This window comes from Bos mutus, chromosome 4, assembly GCF_027580195.1.
Source record: "Bos mutus isolate GX-2022 chromosome 4, NWIPB_WYAK_1.1, whole genome shotgun sequence".
Lineage (NCBI taxonomy): Eukaryota > Metazoa > Chordata > Mammalia > Artiodactyla > Bovidae > Bos > Bos mutus.
This window is the reverse complement of record NC_091620.1, coordinates 109,964,230-109,987,963: the sequence shown is the minus strand read 5'-3', so window position 1 is coordinate 109,987,963 and position 23,734 is coordinate 109,964,230. Positions and strand designations below refer to the sequence as shown.

The window sequence follows — 23,734 nt, the reverse complement described above, 5'->3', positions numbered from 1 at the left end:
CTGACTGGCCCGGCCAATTCATAAATCCTAAAAATTACAGCATCCTCTGGTTGGGAGGAAGTGGGAGAGGCATTTAGTAGAGCGCTTAACCCTTCTAATGCCAGGGAGGTAAGGCCTCCTGATTGATGATTGTTTATGAGGGGACAGTTTGTGTTTAAATCATTTTTAAAACTGTATTTCCCTTTTCCAGTCTCCTTTTAGATGAAAATATATTGTCAGCTAATTAATTATCTCTTTAAGTGAAATTGGAGAAGGAAATGGCACCCCACTCTCCATGGAGCCTGGAGACTCCCATGGACAGAGGAGCCTGGTGGGGAGCTGTCCATGAGGTCACACAGAATCGGAAACGACTGAAGCCACTTGGCAGCAGTAGCAGTTACATGAAATCTTGTCAGTCCATCCAATTTACTTTTACTGCTCTGTAGCAAAATAGGGTAGTATATTTATATTATCTTTCAGACAATTGGTGGGTATTTTTTTACACGTTGGCCTAAAATAACTAGAAAGACCTACTGTCTTGGTTGTGTGTGTGTGTGTGTGTGTGTGTGTGTGTACATACACCGCACATACACGTATGAAGTGAAGTGAACTCTCTCAGTCGTGTCCGACTCTTTGCGACCCCATGGACTGTAGCCTACCAGGCTCCTCTGTCCATGGGATTTTCCAGGCCAGAGTACTGGAGTAGGTTGCCATTTCCTTCTCCAATTTCACTTCCCAACCCAGGGATTGAACCCGGGTCTCCCGTATTATAGCCAGACGCTTTTACCATCTGAGCCACCTGGGACTCCTAAATTTATATAACTTTTTAAACATTTAAGCTTTGGTATAATATATAATGGGCTTCCCTGGTGGCTCAGATGGTAGAGAATCTGCCTGCAATTCAGGAGACCCAGATTTGATCCCTGGGTTGGGAAGATCCTCTGGAGAAGGGAATAGCAACCCACTCTAGTATTCTTGCCTGGAAAATTCCGTGGACAGAGAAGCATGGTGGGCTACAGTCCAGGAGGGGTTGCAAAGAGTCAGACACAACTGAGCGACCAACACTTGCACTTTCCTTTATTCATAATGCATAATAATTTTTGGTAAGGCAGTGTCTATGAAAACTAGTTTGCTAAGGCAGTAAATTTTCTGAAAAGAATGCAAAGGGCAGTGTTTACCCTATTAAGAAAATTATTTTCAAGCACATTGAAGTTACTGTTAATGTGCTTATACCAGGTGAGCCCAGGAAGGACCTCTCCTTGGCAGATTTAGCCCTCCTCTAGTTTCTGTGCATCCTTAGAGATAATACGATTGCATCTCTTTAAACAGTATTAAACCTTAGATTTTGATTCAGACATGTCTTTCCGGCCATCGATCCAAATTAGGTTTTACTATTACAAATATAAGATTCTTATTTCTTGATTTTGTTTTTGCCTCATTAATGATTAAAGTATTTTTTTAATTTTGTTGATATGGAGAAAGGACACTGATATCATTATTTTTGTTGTTCAGTTGCTAAGTCATGACTGACTCTTTGCAACCCAATGGACTGCAGCACACCCGGCTTCCCTGTCCTTTACCACCTCCCAGAGTTTGCTCAAACTCATGTCCTTTGAGTCAGAGATGCCATCCAACCATCTCATCCTCTGTCATCCCCTTCTCCTGCCTTCAGTCTTACCCAGCATCAGGGTCTTTTCTAATGAGTTGGCTCTTCACATCAGGTAGCCAAGATATTGGAGCTTCAGCTTCAGCATCAGTCCTTCCAATGAATATTCAGGGTTGATTTCCTTTAAGACTGACTGATTTGATCTCCTTGCTGTCCAGGGGACTCTCAGGAGTCTTCTCCAACACCACAGTTCAAAAGCATCAATTCTTTGCTGCTCAGCCTTCTCTACGGGTCAACTCATATCTGTACATGACTGCTGGAAAAACCATAGCTTTGACTAGATGGACCTTTGTTGACTAAGTGATATCTCTGCTTTTTAATATGCTTTCTAAGTTTTAGCATTAGCATTTTTAGCATTCTTTTCAAGGAGCAAGCATCTTTTAATTTCATGGCTGCAATCACTGTCCTCAGATACCATTATTAATGTTCCTTATTTAATGCCTGCCATGTCCCAAGGATCATATATCCCAGGAAACATAGCTTATTCTGAAGACTGGAGTTCCCTTGTGGAGACTGCTCCATTTCTTCTGCTCTTCTGTTCCGCCGTTATTCTCACTCCCATCTTGCTCACACTCTGATCTTCAGGCTGTCTCATAATTTGGGACAGAACTCAAATTCCCAGTTCCAAAGTGAGTCTCATCTGTTACCATGGTTACAGGTCCAGGAGGCGCATCCTCATCCCAGGGTCCGTTCGGTGCACATCATGTCCTCAGTACAGAATGACCCTACTCACAGTGGCCCACTGTTATTCAGATCCAGGTAACTCTGGGTGTCATCATGCCCTCATTTCTGCAGAACATAACTTCACCTGAGAAAAGCCTGAGGGAATGTGATTTGCCTGTAAAGTGCGGGATTGGACCTGAGCTTCCTTCTAGAGTTATGATGGGTTCGTCTTTTCTTTACTTTTTAAATATTTTGGCCATGCTTAGAGGCATGTGGGATCTTAATTCCCCCACCAGGGATTGAACCCCCTTCATTGGAAGCTCGTACTCTTATTAAGCACTGGACCACCAGGGAGGTTCCTGATGGGGGTTCATTTTAAACTATGCCATTTTTATTTCTCTGGTTGAACTCTTAGGAGTTCTATTTTAAATCATGTTTGCCATACTTTTGCAACAGTCTAAATAAAAACTGGTTTGAAATGACTTCTCTCTTGGAGTTCCTCATTTGGTTCCAGAAGGGTGCATTTGTTCCTTATTCCGTAGATGAAGAGGAGGAATGCTTTCCTTCTCTTTCTCTGTGTATTCTCCCTCTGGTCCAGGTTCACACCTAGCTGGATAACGGAATCCACTGGTAGCTAAATATCTACACTTCATGGCCTCGTGGTCATAGCTAAGATAGAAAGCAGAGACACATTTTTTCCCACTTACAACGTAATGTTAGGACCCATAGAGCTCAAAGAGAGAAATGAAGTAGTCTAAAGAAACGGAAATGAGGGCCAACGCGAGGTGGAAAAATCCTTGCAGTATGCAGACTCAGTTGGAGTTATACCCATGCATTATATAAAACCAAGCCTGTGTATTTAGGATTACCATGTTCTTAAATGCGACCAGTGGCTTGATTGGCTATATTCACCAGTCAGACTTTCCTCGTGTGGTTATAAAGCCCCACAGGAAAATTATAGCTCCCATCTAGACCTCTTATTCATGCAGCATTCTGTCTTGTCAATCGTGGTGTGATCTTTTGGTTTCCATAGATACACAGCAACTTAAGGGTAATTTAGGATATAGTCAGGGGAAAGTAACAACTAGAGTTACCCGTTTGGGAATTTTCACAACCGGTAAAAGTTCTTTTTTCCTCTTCCTTCTCCCCTGATCCATTTTATCACTAAATCTCTAGGTAGGAACCATCTTGCCATGTAAGAAATTAATATGATGGGTAAGACTTCAGTTCAGTTCAGTTCAGTCGCTCAGTCGTGTCTGACTCTTTGCGACCCCATGAATTGCAGCACGCCAGGCCTCCCTGTCCATCACCAACTCCCGACTTACATGTTTCAATACTTATGGCTGATCCATGTTGATGTATGGTGGAAACCAACAAAATATTGTAATTATCCGTCAATTAAAAATAAATAAATTTAACAAAAAAGACTTACATGTTCCAATTAGCTTTTATGCATCTCTTAGTTATTTGGCAAAGCTAAGTGGGCATAGGTCATATTTTCAGCTTTAACAGTATCACATACGGAGATTTTCAACATTTCTGGTGTTTGGTGTTTGGTGTTATATTCTGGTCATCAGTCATGTGAAAGTTGCTTCCAGGATTTTCCTCAAGCAACTTAACTTTAAGTACAGATTCACCCATTTCCTCTAATCTATAATTTATTCAGTAAGTATTAGTTGAGTAGCTACTGTGTGCTATGTGCCACAGCTATAAAGCTTAAGTAGATATTATTAATGAACTCAAGGAACTGGCAAAAGAGCAGAAGAAGTATACTTGTAATTACACCAGATTGATAGAGGTGGGAAGTGCTGTCACTCAAGTGTGAAAATGTGGTAGAGGAGACAGAAAATAGCAATTAAGACCAGCGTGTAAATAATAAAGCTTCAGCACGTAAATGTGGGAGACATTATTAGTGGCACTGGCCTGGCTTGTATATGGTAATGATGACTTTTTATAATAACTATATGGCCCATGGGTTGAGAGTCATTTTCCACACACGGTAAAACTACAAAGAAGTACCAAATGATTCTGGACAAATCCAAGTTATACTCTAAGAATCCAATGGAGGAGCTGATGCATATGTGTCAGTGAGGTGTGAGTGATGGAACAGGGCTCTGGCTGGACCATGACCCACCATGGAGCTGGTAGCTGATGGTAAGACAGCATACCAAAGGGATCAAGTTGGCTGAGGTTTCCTGGAAAGACGCAGAGGTTGGGACTAAAGAATCAAAGAAGCCTAGACCCAGGGGCTTTAATTGTAGGTAGAGAAACTTTCAACCAAAGCTTAACAGACAGTAAGTATTGTCTTCTCCTGGGAAATGATACTACAGAAATAGTGGGATTTGAATATTATTTTTAAAATAACATTTATCGCAAGAGGGGGCTCTGATAATTAAGTATCATATATTCATTAAAAATTTGGGGGAAAGCATGAAAATAAATCCTTTATGGTCCCAGTACCTTAGAAACAATTTTGGTTAACATTTTAGTATATTTTAGGTTTTATTTTGGTTTGGAGTTTGGGGGTCTTTTCCTTTTTTTTAACTAAATTGAATTCATGTTCCATATGGCTCTATATAATTTATAATCTGATCCCCCAACACTTGGTAAGTCTTGAACACTTTCCTATGTCATCAAATACTCTTCTGCAATGTCATTCTTTTTTTTTTTTTTTTGTATGATTTTATTTATCTACTTATTATTTGGGGCTCTGTTGGGTCTTTGTTGCTATGCAGGCTTTTCTCTAATTGCGGCAAGCAGGGGCTACTCTTGAGTTGCGGTGTGTGGGCTTCTCATTGTGGCGGCTTCTCTGGTGGAGCGCGGGCTCTAGGGTGTTCAGGCTTCAGAAGTTGCGGCTCCCGGGCTCTCGAGCACAGGCTCAACAGTTGCTTAGTTGGGCTTAGTTGCTCTGCAGGATCTTCCTGTACCAGGGGTCCAGCCCATGTCTTCTGCATTGGCAGGTGAATTCTTTTACCCCTGAGCCATCAGGGAAGCCCAAGAGTGTCATTCTTAGTGGAGTAGGTAGGTTGGTGCATGCTCTGTGTCCAACTCTTTGTGACCCTGTGGACTGTAGCCCACCAGGCTCCTCTGTCCATGGGGTTCTCCGAGCAAGAATAGTGGAGTGGGTTGCCATTTCCTCCTCCAGAGGATCTTCCCAACCTAGGGATCATCAGACCCACGTCTCCTGTGTCTCCTACACTGGCACACAAATTCTTTACCATGAGCCACCTGGGAAGACCTCCTAATGGTGTATAGTTCCCCGTATGAATGTGCCACAATCCAGTTCCAGTTTGAACTATCATTTTGTGTTGAAGATCCCAAAAAATAAATCTTTTCATACATTGCTAATTATTTCCCTAGGATAAATTTCCAGAAATTTTTACTCAAATTTTCAGCCAACAGATACGGGTCATGGAGGTTGCTAGGACTACTGTCACATATAAAACACTGTTTTAGGAAAATATGAAGTGGATGTAGTGTGCAGCATGGCTTGGACAAGAGATTCTGTGAGAAGCAGTTTAATCTGGTGCTGAAGAACTAGACAGCTTTGATTCCTATCCCAGTTCTCCTTGCTGTGTGACCTCAGTCAGAGAAACTCATCTCTGTGCCTTGATTTCTTCCTATGTAAAGAGTTCTCATTCATTTGAAGCAATTAAGGCAGTGCTGGGCACATCACAGCTGGCATTATTGAGTTGCCGTTAGTATTATTATGGTAATCAGTTAGGTTTGAAGTGCTAAGAGTCTAGATCGAATTGAAAGGAAAACTACAGAGAGAGACAAATCTGTAGGACTCCGTGACTGATGGCTGTATCGGCCAAAGGAGAGAAAACAGTTTTTTGAAACAAAAGTCAAAGTTTTTAAGCCTGGAGGAGTGAGTCTCTCAGAGTTGAGGTGGCTTTGGCCACTGAAGTTGACACAGTGGGAGAAGGACAGCAGACAGATTGAGGAAGGGCCTGTTGCTGTGGGATGATCAGAAGCGACCTGTCAGCATAAGAGACTGAGCTCCCAGGAGAAAGCAGAGCTTGGACCACTGCGGGTAGGAGGAGAGAGGCAGGGTCAAGAAGGCAGACAGACCAGACCAGCCAAAGAGACTGAAGAGATGCCATTGCAGAAGTGGACAGAGAATCAGATTTGGGGCACCAGAGAAGGATAAATGTCACCAAGACGTGTGTACTCATCGGTGCCAAAATGGCAGAGTTCAGAGATTGGGAAGCCCTGGTAGCTCAGTGGTAAAGAATCCGCCCGCATTGCAGGAGACCCAGGTTCCATCCCTGTGTCGGGAAGATCCCCTGGAGAAGGGATGCCTACCCACTCCAGTATCCTTGCCTGGAGAATTCCATGGGCAGAGGAGCCTGGCGGGCTACAGTCCATGGGGTCACAAAGAGAGTCAGACATGACTGAGCCATTAAAATTTTCACTTTCTTTCACGTTCAGAGATTGACAGGAAATAAAAACCTTTACTAATTCTAGTTAGTAAATTGAAGGTAAAGAAGTTTGAATTTTCTTGATGTGCTCTATGGTGATGGTCTTTTCATTAGTTTTTCTTCCAATATCTTAAAACTCTGTGAATTTTAGTCACTGTGTGTTTTGGGTCATTTACAAACACTACTTAGAATTCTTTTTTACCCTGTAAGTTACATTTTCGGAAAACTTGCAAAGCAGTTTTCCAGCTTGCCTCCTAAGATATCTTCGTTTCTCAATCATAATCATCTTCGGCACAGTTGCCTAAGCATTTGGTTCATGTAACCATTAAAAACACAGGGACAAAAATGCTGTAAAATAAACAGGACTGCAGATTTTATGCAGTTATCACTTGCCAAGTTTCCCCTTTGAAACCGAAGCCATTTTTGTGTCATTGAAATATAGTAGAATGACCTATAAACAAGATTTCTGTTGCGTTTATATATTACAACAGATGAAATCATTTTAAGTAAAATGTTAAAAGCATTTACTTCCTAATTCAGACCAAGCTTGATCCAAAAAATATTCATCGTTCATCCAGAATTTTAGAAAATGAAATATAACTGCGTTTTGATTCTCAGTTCATTTGCTTTTTAAACCTGGAAGGACTTTGCAGATATAAAAGCTCCATCACAAATGCAAATCCTTTCTTATTTCTTTTCTTTCTTTCCACTTTGTGCAAGTTGTTTTCGCCTGATCATTTCACTCTTATATTATATGTTAAGGCTTTTGGCTTATTGGCACTCGCTCACCCTCTTCTCACGTTGAATGTTACTCTTACTAGAACTGGCCCCCAGACCTCTCATTACTAGTTACCAGCCTAGTAACCAGACATCTGATTGGTGTTTTCCATCAAGCATTAAAGGACACTTTGTTTTGTTTGGGGTTTGAATTTAATTTGAAGAATAATTTTCCTCAAGTCCTGGTCTACCTGACTTTGCATTAAATCATTTCTGAGTTTGATTTTTGCCTCAAAACACGTGTTTGGATAATTTTTAAATCTCTTTGTTAGATTCAGCTTAAACTGTGTTTTTTTGCCTCCTGTTTCCTATTATTTCATGGGTGCTCCACACACCACCGAGCCCAGATGGATTCTTTATAATGGCTGTTTGATGATTCGAAGGAGGGAGTAAGGAGATTCTTTCTTTTTTTTTCTCCTGTCTACAGCTGCTCTCAATATGGCTCATCATAACTGAAAGGAAATGAATAAAGATGAGTTATCTGAACTGAAAATCAGCCACAGAGCAGAAGCAACTCATCCACAAATCCAGCAGGGAAAAGGAAGTCATTGCTGTCGTTTATTTATTCATATATTTTTAATGGTGGCAGGATTATTTTTTTAAATCGTGTACCTTTGAGTCGTGGCCATTTGGAGCATTTGGGAAGGACCATATGGTTCCAAATGAGATTCCCATCACATTCTGTGCATTTGAAACCATTTATGCTGCGCCTCTTGGCACGACCTACTCCTGGAGGATGAGCAGACACATGCAAGAGCTGTAGACAGAATGAGAGAACATGCAAATAGCATTGAAGGAAATGTTAGTGGTTTGACTTGCCATTTTTGGATCAGCCTTCGTTTGGATGAGACAACCTATATTTTATTTTAAGCAGTGATTATCTCCATATTTTGTGCATTACATGTCTCCCGTGATTAATATCTACCCTCGTGACTTAGGCACCAGCAGGGCTCCGAAGCATTTCAAGCAGGGGAAACATGTGGAAAGAGAGTTTTGAGTTTGAGTCCAGATTAGGATGGAGGCTAAGGGTCGTCACAGAACTTGCTGAATCACATGTTTACCCTGTAAGCAGAAAAGATGTGGGGCTTTCCCAGTGGCTCAGTGGTAAAGAATCTTTCCGCAAGTGCAGGAGACACAGGTTCAATCCCTGGTCCAGGAAAAACCAACATGCCACGGAGCAACTAAGCCCATGAGCCACAGCTGTTGAGCCTGTGTTCTTGAGCCCAGGAGCTGGAAGTACCAAAGCCTGCAAGTTCTGGAGGCTGTGCTTCACAGCAAGAGAAGCCTATCGCGCCAACGAGGGAAAAGCCCACATAGCAACAAAGACCCAGCACAGCCCCAAATTAATTAAATTATAAACAAAAAAATTATCAAAAACAGCCAGCACACACACACAAACAGAAGAAAAAAAGAAGAAAAGATTTAAGTGTGAAAGGCAATGTCTAACTAAAGTAATCTCGTGTCCTGTGGGATTTGCCAATAGGAGCACCTAAATTCTGGCCAAGTCAGCTTTTATTCATAACAAACAAGAGACTCGCTGTCGGAAGTCACGTACTGGGTCTGGTTGTACTTCAGATTCACACAGACCCAGGGTCAAATCCCAGTAACGTCATTTCTTGCTTTGTGTACATGAGCAAGTCCCTCAGTCTCTCTGAGGCTCGTTTTCTTCATTTCCAGGTATGCATAATAGTACTGATCCTGCAGTGCTGTTGGAGAATTATTTGAGAGAGCAGTGCCTCACGTTACGTGGAAGGCACTGAGGCAGTGTGGCATGGCCATTCGGAATTCTGGTTTCACAGTCAACAATCCAAGTTCTTCTATTTAAAACAATATATTTATTTATTTATTTGGCTGTCCCAAGTGTTAATTGCAGCACGTGGGATCTTTTAGTAGTGGAAAGCAGGATATTATTTCCTGACCAAGGATCAAATCTGACCCCCCTGAGTTGGGAGTGTAGAGTCTTAGCCACTGGACCACCGGGGAAGTCCCCAGCTGTCCCAACTTCTGACACTTAACTTCGTGACCTTGGAAACATAGCCTGGTAATCACATTCACATCTCCTAGAGCTGTGACGAGAAGTGACAGAGAGGTGACCTGTGTACGGGAGGGCAGGAGGAGAAGGGGACGAGCAGTACTTGCCCAGTATTTGGAAGTGCTCACTACTCTCATATGCCGACCTTGCAGAATGGTCAGGCAGATGGGAGTTTAGGCCTGCGATTCTTGGCACATTATGAATGAACAATAGTGGAAATTGCTGCCCCTGTCATGTAAAGTAATCCAGTGTGGAGTCCCACCTTGCCAGGAGCACCCTTGATGAGACACACCTGGCTCCTCATTGTGGAGTTCCTTATGGCCACAGGAGCATCTGGTCCGGCACTTAACATCTGTCATGATCCTTCTCCAAAGCCAGGATAAGCTCTACAGCCCCCAGAAAACTTTTTTTTTTTTTCCCTTGCCCAACTCAGAAGTTTTTGACATCCCATTAGGCTATGGCACTTCCAGGCTTGTTACACTGGAGATGTGGAATTGGTCACAATGTACATATTCATGAAATATGAGGCATTCTGTATTCTGAGTAGTTCTGCCTGCAAAGTCATGTGTCCTCTCCAGCATAAGTTACATTATATTAAGCATCGCTTTGGAAGGCAAATGTATGAGTGAGGGATCTTTCCAACCTGACGCAGGTGAAGACTGCTACTGCTGCTAAGTCACTTCAATTGTGTCTGACTCTGTGTGATCCCATAGACAGCAGCCCGCCAGGCTCCCCTGTCCCTTGGATTCTCCAGGCAAGAACACTGGAGTGGGTTGCCATTTCCTTCTCCAATGCAGGAAAGTGAAAAGTGAAAGTCAAGTCGCTCAGTCGTGTCCGACTTTTAGCGACCCCATGGACTGCAGCCTACCAGGTTCCTCCATCCATGGGATTTTCCAGGCAAGAGTACTGGAGTGGGGTGCCATTGCCTTCTCCGACACAGGTGAAGAACTGGTGGCCAAAGGGTTGACGGTTTTCTCCAGCTCTGATATAGTCAGGTCATGGGCAATGGGGAGCTTTCGATGGCCTGGCTATCTTGAAGTAACTCAGAAAAATTGCTCTGAACTTCAGGGCTCCAGGAGAGAAGGGAAAATATGTTGCATTTTCAATAATGTGGCTTCCCTCATAGCTCAGTTGGTAAAGAATCTGCCTGCAATGCAGGAGACCCCGGTTTGATTCCTGGGTTGGGAAGATCTGCTGAAGAAGGGATAGGCTACCCAGTCCAGTATTCTTGGGCTTCCCCTGTGGCTCAGCTGGTAAAAAATCTGCCTGCAATGCGGGAGGCCTGGGTTTGATCCCTAGGCTAGGAAGATCCACTGGAGAAGGGAAAGGCTACCCAGTCCAGTATTCTGGCCTGGAGAATTCCATGGACTGTATAAGCTCTCAAAGTTGTTAGTTATTCTGATTTTTTTTTTTTTTTCTGTAATTTACTGAACCATCCTTCTTATTGCTGAATGCTTGAATTGCTTCCATTTTTCTCTTTTTGTTATTATAGCTAACATTGGTAGAAAATATAAATAAATAATAAGCAGTGGCTAGAACTGGGATTGTTTCTATGTCTTTATATCTGAAGTCAACAAATTGATGAGGAGGATGGCTTCCGACTTGGAAGACTGCTGGTAGAGGTGGCATTTCACCTGGATCTGGGCAAGGCAGCAGGAGTGTGGATATTGAGGGGCAGAAGTGGGTGGGTGGGGCAGCAAGGACTCAGCCAGGTGCGGGGGCACCGGGTCTGTGGCAGGCCGGCCAGGGCGTCCTCTCAGGGCAGCACGGGGCAGCGGCCAGAGGGCGGGTTTCTTAGAAAGAGTGGAAAGTAAAACTGAAAAGCTGAATTCACTGATTTTAGAAATCAAGACATTCACTGTATAAGTTCCAGTGTTTCCTGAGAAAAACCTGACTGGTGAGACTCCTGAATTGCAGGGTTTATTGCTCAAAACAGTACATTTTTCTTTAATACCAGAGCTGAGTGAGGAATAAGTTTATATTTTGATTCCAGGTAACAGCACAAGCTATTTCTGTGATAGGCTAATCCTTAAACAGCTATGGAGTGAAGGTACCCAAATCCTGCTTTTACAATGGAGTCAGTCAACCTCTTCATTATTTTAATTATACTCTTCTTAATGAACTTCAATAAACTTAACTGTTTCCAAACAGTTTGAACAAGACAACTATTTAATAAATAAAAAACCAAATGAGCCAAAAATGGATTTTTAAATCTAAGATATGATTACAGAATAAATAGTTAAACCAGATATTAAAACAACAAAGTGTGTAGATACCGTTAAAGTCTTCTTGGTGTTCAGCGCTTGGCTAGAACATAATAAATAAAATATTAGTCTTAGTTTTCCCCCCAATTTGTGAGTCAATAATTTCTATTAACAGTTCGTAAAATGGCACGTCAACATGAAATGTAAGTGCATTTCTTATAGAATGCTGAAGTAATAAAATCTCCACAGAAGTCGAGAAAGCAAATTAGCTATTCTCCCTTCTCCTACCTTGATGTTTAAGAAAGATTAACTTTTCTCTTGGTGTCGCAGATGTTTGTTATTTTTTAAAAAGTCATGAAAGAAGCACATAAAAGAGAACAGTCACTGCCTTCTTTGGCAGGCTGCTGGCATGAACCGACTTGTTAGAAAACCCTCAATGGAGGACTTTATAACACGTGGAAACATTAGATTATACACATTCTCACAAAATGGTCTTTCTTTCAGAAGAGCATCTTCTTAAAGGCATCCAACAAAAACATCCAAGTGTAAGTTTTTAAAAACCTCTGTTAAAATTCCACAGTCCCAAGTTGACTTCATTCATTCGGCCACTGAATACGTATTTATTTATTGCCTCTTGTATGTGCAAGAGGGGTTTCCCTGGTAAAGAATGTGTCCACATGTATAAGAAATCGCACTGGGTGCAACGGTTTCCTTAAGCACTGATTTCTCTAAAAATATGTATTTGTATTAGTGAGTGCCTTTTCATTTTTTTATATTAACTGTTTCTTCTCTGTGTACTCCTAGTAATTATTTAAGCTTCATATGGAAGGGAAGTAATTTTTTTGTGTGTGGTTGCTTCAGTGATACCTTTGCACTCATTCCTGAGGAAGGCAGGTAGGAAGACTTTTGGAAAGGGATGGGGGATGTAGTAGGGCTTCCCCAATGGCTCAGTGGGTGAAGAATCTGCCTGCAGTTCAGGAGACTTGAGTTGGATCCCTGGATCAGGGGAAGCAGGAGGCAGGAGACTGAGGAGCCCAACCCAGCCCTGTGCAGGCTCCCCCTGGGGAGCAAATGGGAGAAATGGATTACTGTGAATTGGGCTAGGCAAAGGGCAAGGGAGCCGAGGACCGAAGGCACCTATAGACATGGGACAGGATGAACAGCAGAGGCCCCAGGATCAGAGTTCAGATCCCAGCCTTCCCACTTCTGACTCTGTGACCTGGGCGACTTGCTTACCTCTCTACACTTCTCCTTTGTTGTTTTTTAGTTGCTAAGTCATGTCCGACTCTTGTGCGACCCCATAGACTGTACCCTCCAGGCTCCTCCGTTCATGGGATTCTCCAGGCAAGAGTACTGGAGTGGGTTGCTATGCCCTCCTCCAGGGTATCTTCCCAACCTAGGGATTAAATCTGCATCTGGAGGTGGATTCTTTACCACTGAGCCACCAGGGAAGCCCACACCTCTGCTTCCTCATTTAATAAAAGGGAAGAGATAATGGTAGTAATAATAATAATTGCATCTACCTCGTAGGCTTGTTGGGAGGGTTAAAAATGGAGTCAATATATATATAAAGTTCTTAGGATGGTGTCAGACATGTAGTAAGCGATGGATAAACTTCAGCTGTTATTATGGTTAGAGGTCCTCTTAGGGAAGGCCATGCAGTCAGAGAGGTCAGCCTGAGCTGGGATGATGTTCTCAAAGCCATTCCAGACCCCTTTCCTGGAAGATGTGCGTACAAGCTGTGCATTTAGTATACCTACATCATTGCTCCTCAGTTATCTCTGTCTCCAAAAAACAAGTTTATCTGTATGAACAAACACAGAGTCTACAGCATACAGCCTATAATCACGTGCTGATGTAGAAACTGAAAGGAATCTGTGTCATTTATCTGTCTTTCATCACATTTAGGGTGATAGGGTGAATGAGCACCATGTTAGGAGCCCAAAGACATGGGTTTGGGACTACATCTAACCTCGTCACTGACTAGCTGCGACCTTAAGCATGTCCCTTCTTCTGTACAAGGTCTCTGACTCCTTTTCTGTAAAATGAGGATAGCCTTTGGGGCTCCCAGAAGCCCTTTCAGCTCTAATAGTCTGTGCTAAAGCATTACTAAGTTATAGCTAATAACAGTTTCAAGTGGGAATGGTGTTCATTCATCACACTATACTGAGTAAAATCAGAGAGCAGGAAGACCAAGGATGCGGACCTCCTAAAGGTGGCACCCAGGAGCTCCATCCCCACTGCCCCCAGGAGTGAGGACAGGAAGTCACCCCTGACCAAGGAGGTGTTCAGTCACATTTCAGGAACTGTGTCCTACAAGCCTGTAGCAGGCGAAAGCAGCAAAGAAGATCTTATTGCTGAAATGTAATTATGCTGCCTCCTCGGGCCCCTGACACTGCTCTGCATGTCCATTCTGTATCCCGCTGGCCCAGAAGTCTGGACTGAACCAGTGCGAGGGCATGTCCAAGTCCCATAGAAGCCAGTGCAGCAGCTGCTGGGAGGTTTGCAATGTAACCGTTTCTAATAGTAGGTTAAGTGTTTTAAATGGAGGGCCTTGGGCCCAAGGGGAAAATAACAATGCAGTTATTCTGAATTATTGCAGAATTAGATGATCTGCACTGTAGGTGGATCTAGTGGTGAAGAACCCGCAGGAGACTGATGAGACGTGAGTTTGACCCCTGGATTTGGGAAGATCCCCTGAAGGAGGGCATGGCAACCCACTCCAGTATTCTTGCCTGGAGAATCCCGATGGGCAGAGAGGAGCCTGGTGGGCTACAGTCTATAGGGTCGCAGAGTCAGACACAACTGAAGCGGGTTAGCATGCACACATACACACTGTAAGAAAAATTTTAGATAAATGGAGTTTGCAGCTTTACATGCACAAGTTTGTTGCTGCTGTAGCCACTTTGGTATCTGAATCTTGGGCTTGCATGTAACACTGAACTAGTTGTGTGAGCATATCATATTTATATTGCCTAAGTCTTTGTTTCTGCATTTGGGAAATGGCAATATTAAAAGCATCCACCTCATAGGGAAGCTGTAAGGACAGATTTCTAGAAGTGGCAGGTGACATACAGCTTTATCTGCATAGCCAGGACGTTGGAAACTCAGTGTTGAATAACAGGTGAATGGTTGAGCCAATTATTGTACAGCCATATGATGTTCATTAGAGTAACAAGCCATTCTTTCACTGATGTAAAAGTAATTACAGCCAGCTGAGATCCAAAATGATGAGGAAGTCTTAACTTGGTAGAGAGGAAATAATAATTATAATCACTAATATTTATATAGTGGTCATATGCCAGATCCTAAGTAAGCCTTGCATTTGTAACTACTCATTAAATCCTCAGAACAACCCTAAGAAAGAGCTACTATTCTTATATAAACTCATTTTGCACATGAGGCTACTGGGGCAAAGTAATATTAAAAAATCTATTGGGGGCTTCCCTTGTGGTCCAGCGGTAGAGAATCTGCCTTGCAATGCAGAGGACACTGGTTCAATCCCTTATCTGGGAAGATCGCACATGCCACTGGTCAACTAAGCCCACTCACCACAACTATGGAGCCCGTGCACCTTGAGCCCATGCCCAACAACAGAAGCCACCGCAGTGAGAAGCCTGCCGCCAGAACTAAAGAGCAGTCCCTGCTCACCGCGACTAGAGAAAGCCCTGCGTGCAGCAGTAAAGACCCAGCGCGGCCAAAAATAAAAGTTTGGGTTTTTTTAATTAAAGAAAAAAAACCATATCTGGCCAGTAGGTGGCCAGGCCAGAATTAGTATAAAGGAATTGGGTTAGGAAGCAGAGTGGACCAAAGATGTCTCCGCCAGGTGTCACCTAACTAAGATTTCCTTGATAAATGTAGAAGGAACATGGCTGTGTTGCAGATGAATGGAACACACCATTATAGCAGTGCTGGCATCGGAGCCTAGCAGCCCGCCCAAAATACAGATGTAAACAGCCACATACTCTGCGTGGAAAGCCCTTCACGTATCAAGCCTGGCGGCTGATGATTCCGTAAACTTAATATCCGATTGCAGACCTTTTTTTTTTTTTTGCCTGCCGGTTCTACGCTGCCTGCCTTTCTTTATTGAACACAAACTGTGATGTCCCGAAGGAATCCAAGATAAATTTGTAAGACACCATGTCAGGCCCTTTTTAGTCCCAGTACCCCCTGGTGATCCAAGGTTGGGGTCTAAAAACTAGAACAGAACAGAGACAAGGAAGAAAACACCGACTTGCCACAAATACATGTAGAGCGAAGGAGGTATTTTTGTTTAAAAGACAGACAGCTGAGAAACAGTTTATTTGATCCCTGCTGCTTGAGGGACAGTGGGGAAAGAAAGGTGTTTTTGTGATCACTTTTCAGCGTTCCCTGCGCGGCTTGGTTCGCACAGTCACAAGAACATGAGCTCTATTAATACATCACCACCAACCACAGATATGTTGCTGGCATTATGCATAGTAGTAACTACCATTCAGCCCCCTTTTGATTACTTCCAGGCCTGTGACATTCAGATGGCTGCACATTTCTTCTAACCTCAGAAAGTTCAGAGTTGACGGCATGCATCCCATAATCGCGTGCTGACATAGAAACTGCAAGGCGTCGGTGGCATTTATCTGTCTTTCATCACGTTTAGGGTGATAGGCTGAATGAGCACCATGTTAGGAGTCCAAAGATGTGGGTTTGGGGCTATGTCTAACCTTGTCACTGACTAGCTGTGACCTTGAGCGTGTCCCTTCACCTCTACAAGGCCTTGGACTGCCTTTCTATAAAATAAGGCTAAAGCCTCGAATAGTCTGTGCTAAGGCATCACTGAGTTCCAGCTAATAACAGTTTCAAATGAAAATGGTGTTCATTCATCACATTCCACTAAGTAAAATCACAGAGCAGAAAGACCAAGAAAGTGGGCGTCTCGGATGCTTGTAATCTTCACCCGTCAGCTGGCGACGGCTCATGTAGTTCTCCAAGTAAGCCATGCATCCCTTTTCTGAAAGGAGACATGGGAATGTTAACATGCATTTAAGCATCGTAATGTCAAATGTCTCTGTGTTGTTTCTTTTTAGATGGTTTTAACTTTATTTTTAATGGGAAGGTAATGGTCTTACCATGTTGTGTGGGTTTCTGCCATGCATCAACATGAATCAGCCGTCAGTGTACGTATATCCCCTCCCTCTTGAGCCTTCCTCCCACCCCACCCCCTCACATTGTTTTTTAATTTCTTTTTATGGACTCATCACTCTCAAAGTTAGTCAATCGCAGCATTATCGGGAAAGATAAACATGATTTTTTGAAAAAAAATATCACCTAAGTCTCTCCTATACTAAATTTTACTCTATTACAACATGCTTGAAAATGTGTGGTTTGTAGGTTTGGTCAGCAAGTGCCTACTTTTTGAGCAAACTAACGTATAATGTGAAAAGAATAGTTTTCCCTATTTCCCACTTCTTGTATTTGTGGGTGCCCTTCACTGGTAACTACACAAGTTCCCACAAGTCACTCTGCATGCTCTGTTTGCCAAATACCTGTTTCCCTGGTCAGGGAGCCATGTGTTAATGACAGCCTTCTGTGTAGACTGTCTCATGCAGAAAGACTCATAAATGCGTAACTGGTTTTCTAGATTGATTTTTTTTTTTCCCCGCAAAAGTCTAACAAATTCCTGTACTCAAATCTTAGGGACACACGTGTGTTTGGTAGCTTGCGCCTGCTGCCTGGACAGGCTCTGTGTGTCTGCTCCGAAAGACCAAATACCATCCCAGCGGACCTGACCTAGTTGAACATAAATACACCATTGAGGAGCGACTGGCTTCAGAATTAATAAAATTTATAAATAAATAGGATGGCCTTGCAAAGAGGCTAAACTTGAAGTGCCTCGTAATTAATTTTCGTAAGGCAGGGCACCAGGCGAAATGAAATTGTTTGGGAGGACGCAATCAAATTGTTCATACTTTGCAAGGTTAGATAAATGAACTGAACCCACAATAGGATCATAATACAGAGCCTTATATTTTTTGGTAAGGTGCTAATCAAGCCTAGAAGGTCAGGGTTTGGGCTGGTTTTACTACTCAAGTAATTTGACACTCTTCCTTTCAATGTTAGGTCTCTGAGTGGGTGTGAATATGTTTGTAAGTCAGTTCTAATGAGGTGGATGAAACTGGAGCCTATTATAGAGTGAAGTAAGTCAGAAAGAAAAGCATCAACACAGTATATTAACATGCATATATGGAATTTAGAAAGATGGTAACAATGACCCTATACACAAGACAGAGAAGAGACACAGATATTAAGAACAGTTTTGGACTCTGTGGGAGAAGGTGAGGGTGGGATGATTTGAGAGAATAGCACTGAAACATGTATATTACCATATGTGAAACAGATGACCAGTCCCAGTTTGATGCATGAAACAGGGCACTCAAAGCTGGCGCACTGGGACAACCCTGAGGGATGGGATGGGGAGAGAGGTGGGAGGGGGTTCGGGATGGGGGACACACGTACACCCATGGCTGATTCATGTCAATGTATGGCAAAAACCACCACGATATTGTAAAGTACTTAGCCTCCAATTTGTAATAAATTAATTTTTTTTAAGAAAAGAGCCTCTCAGTTTCAGTTTTTGTTGCTTATAGAGTACACTCGCTGGTTTCTGTTACCTCCTAGCAATACAGCTCCGTCTGCATCTGAGATGCTCACTGATTAAAATTTAGAGAGGTGAGCAGCCGCTGTTCTCCCAGACCCGCCAGTGAAGCCCATTAAAGAATCGACTGAAAAGAAGGCACCCATCATGGAGGCTGGAAAGGAGGCACCGCGATCTCACTTCCCTTGAGGATATTATTCAGAAAAGAGGAATATTTTTCACTTCTTGCCACCTAAGCTGAATTTTAAGAAGTAACCATATGAGATGAAGCTGAGAATTATTATAATTGGGTCTTTGGTAGAGACAAACTGTACTGTGTCTTTTTCTTATTTTAAATTTCTCCTGAAAGGTCACTGGATACAAAGACAGTCTCTGAATTTATTGAAAGGAAAGCTCCAAAGCCGTTACATGCAGCTCTGTATATGCCTGTTTCTATTTCACACTCTCTTTTGTCAACCAGTAACAAACAAACCAAATGGAATTCAACCTGAGAATTTCTTTTCCGTCTTCTAAAGATTTACTTCAAGGACTTATTTCCAAACAATGAGGGAAAATACTTCTAACTTAAAAGAAGGAAAAAACAAAGCCCCCCACGCTTGTCCTGCTACGTGGTATCCTTTCCGCCTTCAGAGTGGCAGATGTTCAGAGTTCACCTGGGTGAGTGTGGACAGAAGGTCACTGGGTATCTCTTCAGCCCATTGGCCAAGGAAGCGCATTTTTGACATGGCGGCCATTGATTGCTGCATTTGAGCTACAAAGACTGCTCTAATGTAAGCAGGGCTGTGCTTGCATATAGTGTGAACCCAGTCTCCATGCAGTGATACATTTTGAGCTATTTTCTGAGGGACTAGTTAGGTCTCAACAGTGTGTCTCAGTTTTGGATTCCAAATTAGCTAAGTGGGCATCATGACGTTGCCCCCCAGGTAACAGGGTCTTTGCGTCCCTGTGATGCAAAGAGACGGGAAAGCGTGGTGAGAGCCAGGCTTCTATTGCTGTCTCATCGCTCAGTCATGTCTGACTCTTTGGAATTCCATGGACTATAGCCCGCCAGGCGCCCTCTGTCCATGGGATTTCCCAGGCAAGAAAATGGAATTGGGTTGCCGTTTCCTTCTCCAGGGGATCGAAGTTGTGTCTCCTGCATGGGCGGGCAGATTCTTTACACTGAGCCAGCGGTATAGCCAAGCTACTTGAGTATGAATCCTGGGTCCGACACTTGGCTGCTTTGGAAATTGCTTAACTTCCTGGGGCGTAGGATTCTCATCTTTAAAAACATGTGAAAACAGTGGTATCTATATCATAGGATATGAAATGAAGTTTTTTGCAAAAGATACTTGACTTGTTCACATTTTACAAGATTAAAAAATGTATTTAACCCAAAAGGAGGTCATAACACAGAGCCTGATACTTTTTGTAAGAAGGCAGCTGAGCCTAAAACCTGATCACTGGGGCCAATCTATATATGGTCATGTAAATTAAATAAATTAATTTTTGTAAAGTGGTTAGAACAGCACCTGGTACATAATAAGTATTTTGTTAGTGTTAGCTATCATTATTAGTGTAAAGTCAGGAGTATGCTAATCACAGTCAAGGAGTCCCTTGCAGAAGTCATAATTGAGAAATAAAATATTAAGCAAAGTTTTTAAGCTATTTAAAATTTCACTTGTCAGGCATGGTGTTAATCATATTATATTCATTGTCTTGTTAAAGACTACAAGATTCCTTGAGGAATACATATTTTACTCTGTTAAAAAAAAAAATTAAATATATATATATATATATATATATTTAAAACAGAGAAGGCAATGGCACCCCACTCCGGTACTCTTGCCTGGAAAATACCATGGGCGGAGGAGCCTGGTAGGCTGCAGTCCATGGGGTCACACAGAGTCGGACACGACTGAAGCGACTTAGCAGCAGCAGCAGCAGCATATATTTAAAAAGAAAAAAAATTAAACAATGAGCTTTGAAGGAGTATGTAGTTTCTATTTTTATATGTAGACCACATACCCATTAATACAAGTTAAATTTCATTTCTTAAATATTTCTTAAATACCACACATTATCCCATCATGCTGTATTCCTTTTGACTTTTCGAAAGTCCTTTCTCAGGAATTCTTGTTTGCTTGTTTGTTAGTGTGTTTACCCATTTGGGGAGGTAGACAAGTCTTATTATTTTAAATTTACAGAAGACGACACTGAGTTTTGCGTAACCAAGGGGACCATCCAAGATCATAAAGTGAGTTCTGGTCCAGGACCATAGCCGTAACCCAGCTCCAGGTCCTGTGGGCCTCGATTACAGCCCTTTGCTGTGCCGGGCTGGGGACTGTGGCGGCCTCATTTTGCATCTGCCAAACGACCTTTACCGAGAACTGAATAAAACTACCAGCTTTGCATGATTTCCAAAGCTATTGATTGCACACCTATTCTTCATTCATCTTGTGGATAGTAAATCCATCCATTTAAAGACAAGAAGAATTCAGTGTTCAGCTGTGATCTGCTACACACATGTCCACTTTCCTTCCATTTTCTTTGAACGGAGCACAGTAAAACCTATTGTACGGCTCACCGGCGTGATATCGCTTTGATAGACACTGAGTGACCTAATATACACACTCCAGTGTACTCTAATCTGTGGTCTCCCAGCTCCCACTCGGTGGGAATTCTGAGATGTTGATGGAACCCCGTGATTTAACAGAGCAGCCGAGCTGCCCTTTGACCCCTCACACTGCTTCTGACAGCTGCCTGCCATGTGTAGAGAAAAACCGCACAGGCTGAAACCCTGTCGCAGAGTAAAGGTCCTTGAACAAACATACAAGCATGATTATGCTACTATTCTAAAATTAAATTGCTTTAAAAAAAACAAAACTGAATTTGCTGCGGGAAAAGTTTACAGCTGAAGACCCAAAGCGCCCCAGAGCGTACCAAGTACCTTCTCCTTTTAAAAAAGAAAACAAAATCACACGCATGTACTTGAGTTACCTATCTTTTTCAAATGGGTTAAGCCAGTTCATCAATACCCGGATTTTTCTACTCTGACACAGTAACAGGCCTGCCAGAAATGATGGGCAGCATTTCCTGGATCGGTTGGGAAACTTGATTTGCGTTGAAGCTGTCAATTTAATCCACACTGCCTTTTTACTTTTAGCGGGATGTTCTTCAGGTAGAAAAGAATGGAAGGAGCTTTTAGGCACGACTACCATCCTAAATATAAAGTTGGTTTAAAAAAAAAATCCCTGCTCGGCCCAAATAGCGCGGTGCTTTATAATTCATTCTTTTCACATACAGTACCCTGCGTTATCATGGCTAATGTTTTCCTGCTGCGCCGCCATCATCTTTTGTCAAGCTGTCAGGGTATTAAATTGATGTACCTTCCACATTTGGATAGAGGTCATTATCCTGTTGCCTGGTTGCATTGCCTCTGCTGAGCAGGTTAACTGCTTGAGGCCTTTCATCTAGATAAATGTTCGCCAGCACTTCTGCTCTGTGATGACATGAGCTGTTCCTTCAAGGTCAAATACTGATGCTATGATAAGTTGTTCCCTTTGAGTTCACAGATTCAGAAAGAATGAGAGTCCAGATTCCATCATTGGTCTAAAAATAATGATAAATGCCCATTTTGGCATATTTCTCGCCAAAGTACTGGACTTGGGACTCTTTAAAAAATACATACTTGTGCTTAATTTTTTTTTTATATATAGAGAGAAAATTTTTGCTTATAAGTATTTTGTTGTTTGAGTATCATCAGTGATTCTACTGTGTCAGAATTGACTCTTTAGTTCTGATGATGGCAGAAATGAATTGTGTGTGTGTGTGCATGCATGCAGAATAGATAAAATACACAGTAAATTTGCAGGTTTGCTAATCTTAAAATACTATTTTAAGAGTATTTTGAAGACTACAATATTAGACACCTTTTACTATCCAAATAGGAAGACCGTTTTTAAGTGGGGAGATATAATTGTCTTTTCACTTTAGTTATATTTGATTTGTGAACTAGAAAGAATTCTGTATGTTGTTGTGTAGTCAGAAAGTCGTGTCTGACTCTTTGTGACCCCATGGACTGTAACCTGCCAGGCTACTCTATCCATGGGATTTCCCAGGCAAGAATTCTAGAGTGGGTTGCCATTTCCTACTGCAAGGGATCTTCCCCACCCAGGGATCAAACCCACATCTCCTGCATTGGCAGGTGGATTCTTTACCACTAAGCCACCAGGGAAGCCCCCCCTCCAAAATTTTAGTGCTTTTATTTCATTTTTCTACTGAAGAGTATGCAAAATAAAAGGAAAAATAATTTTAACAGATTTTATTATAACTCAATATGACTTTTGTAAGAAGCTTGTTTTTTATTCAATTTTTTTTTTTAATTTTATTGTGGTAAAAGTAACAAAATGTACCTTGTTAGCCATTTGGTGCCTCAGAAGGTAAAGAATCTGCCGTGCAGGGGACCTGAATTTGATTCTTGAGTCAGGAAGATCCCGTGGAGAAGGGAATGGCAACCCACTCCAGTATTCTTGCCTGGAGAATCCCATGGACAGAGGAGCCTGGCGGGCTATTTAGTCCATAGGATCTCAAAGAGTTAGACACGATTGAGCCATTAACACTTCACTTAAGTGGTAGCAAATATATCTCCAGAAGTTTTTTTTTTTTTTAAGTGATTTTCTTAAAAAAAATTATTCATTTATTTATTTATGACTATGCTGGGCCTTCCTTGCTGCATAGAGGCTTTCTATAGTTGCTGCGAGCGGGGTCTTCTCTCTAGTTGCGGTGCTCAGCTGCTCACTGCAGTGGCTTCTCTTGTTATAGGGTGTGGGCTCTAGAGCACCTGGACTCAGTAGCTGTGGGGCGCAGGCTCCTCACTGCAGCGGCTTCTCTTGTTATAGGGTGTGGGCTCTGAAGCGCCTGGGCTCAGTAGCTGTGGGGCGCAAGCTCCTCACTGCAGTGGCTTCTCTTGTTATAGGGTGTGGGCTCTAGAGCGCCTGGGCTCAGTGGTTGTGGGGCACAGGCTTAGATGCCCCCCAACATGTGGAATCTTTCTGAAGTAGGGCTCAAACCTGTGTCCCCTGCATTGGCTAGCAGATTCCCGTCCACTGTGCCACCAGGGAAGTCCTAAAGTCCCTGGTTTTCCAACTGAAGCAGGCTTCCCTCTCTATTTACCATGCTGTCGTATGAGCTGAAAGATACTTTTATGAGTAAATAGCACACATTTTTAAATAGCGTCTTTTTTTTAATGCTACTTTAGGGCTTCCCAGGTGGCTCAGTGGTAAAGAATCCACCTGCCAGTCCAGGAGGCGTGGGTTCGAACCCTGGTCCAGGAAGTTTCCACATGTGGTGGGGCAGCTAAGCCTGTGCACCACAACT

At 42.6% G+C, this 23,734-nt stretch overlaps 1 protein-coding gene across 6 annotated transcripts in view; it reads left to right on the top strand.

Annotated features, from left to right (window-relative positions):
• Positions 1-23,734, top strand: part of CDK14 (cyclin dependent kinase 14) — a 664,341-nt gene that overhangs the window by 600,986 nt on the left and 39,621 nt on the right. The window contains exon 15 of one of the 6 annotated variants that reach the window (XM_070369888.1): positions 7,937-11,086. The exons of the other annotated variants lie outside the window; for them this stretch is intronic. The gene's annotated coding sequence lies outside the window, so the exon portion shown is untranslated. Of the gene's footprint in view, positions 1-7,936; positions 11,087-23,734 lie in introns of those variants that run through there. 6 annotated transcript variants of the gene reach the window in all.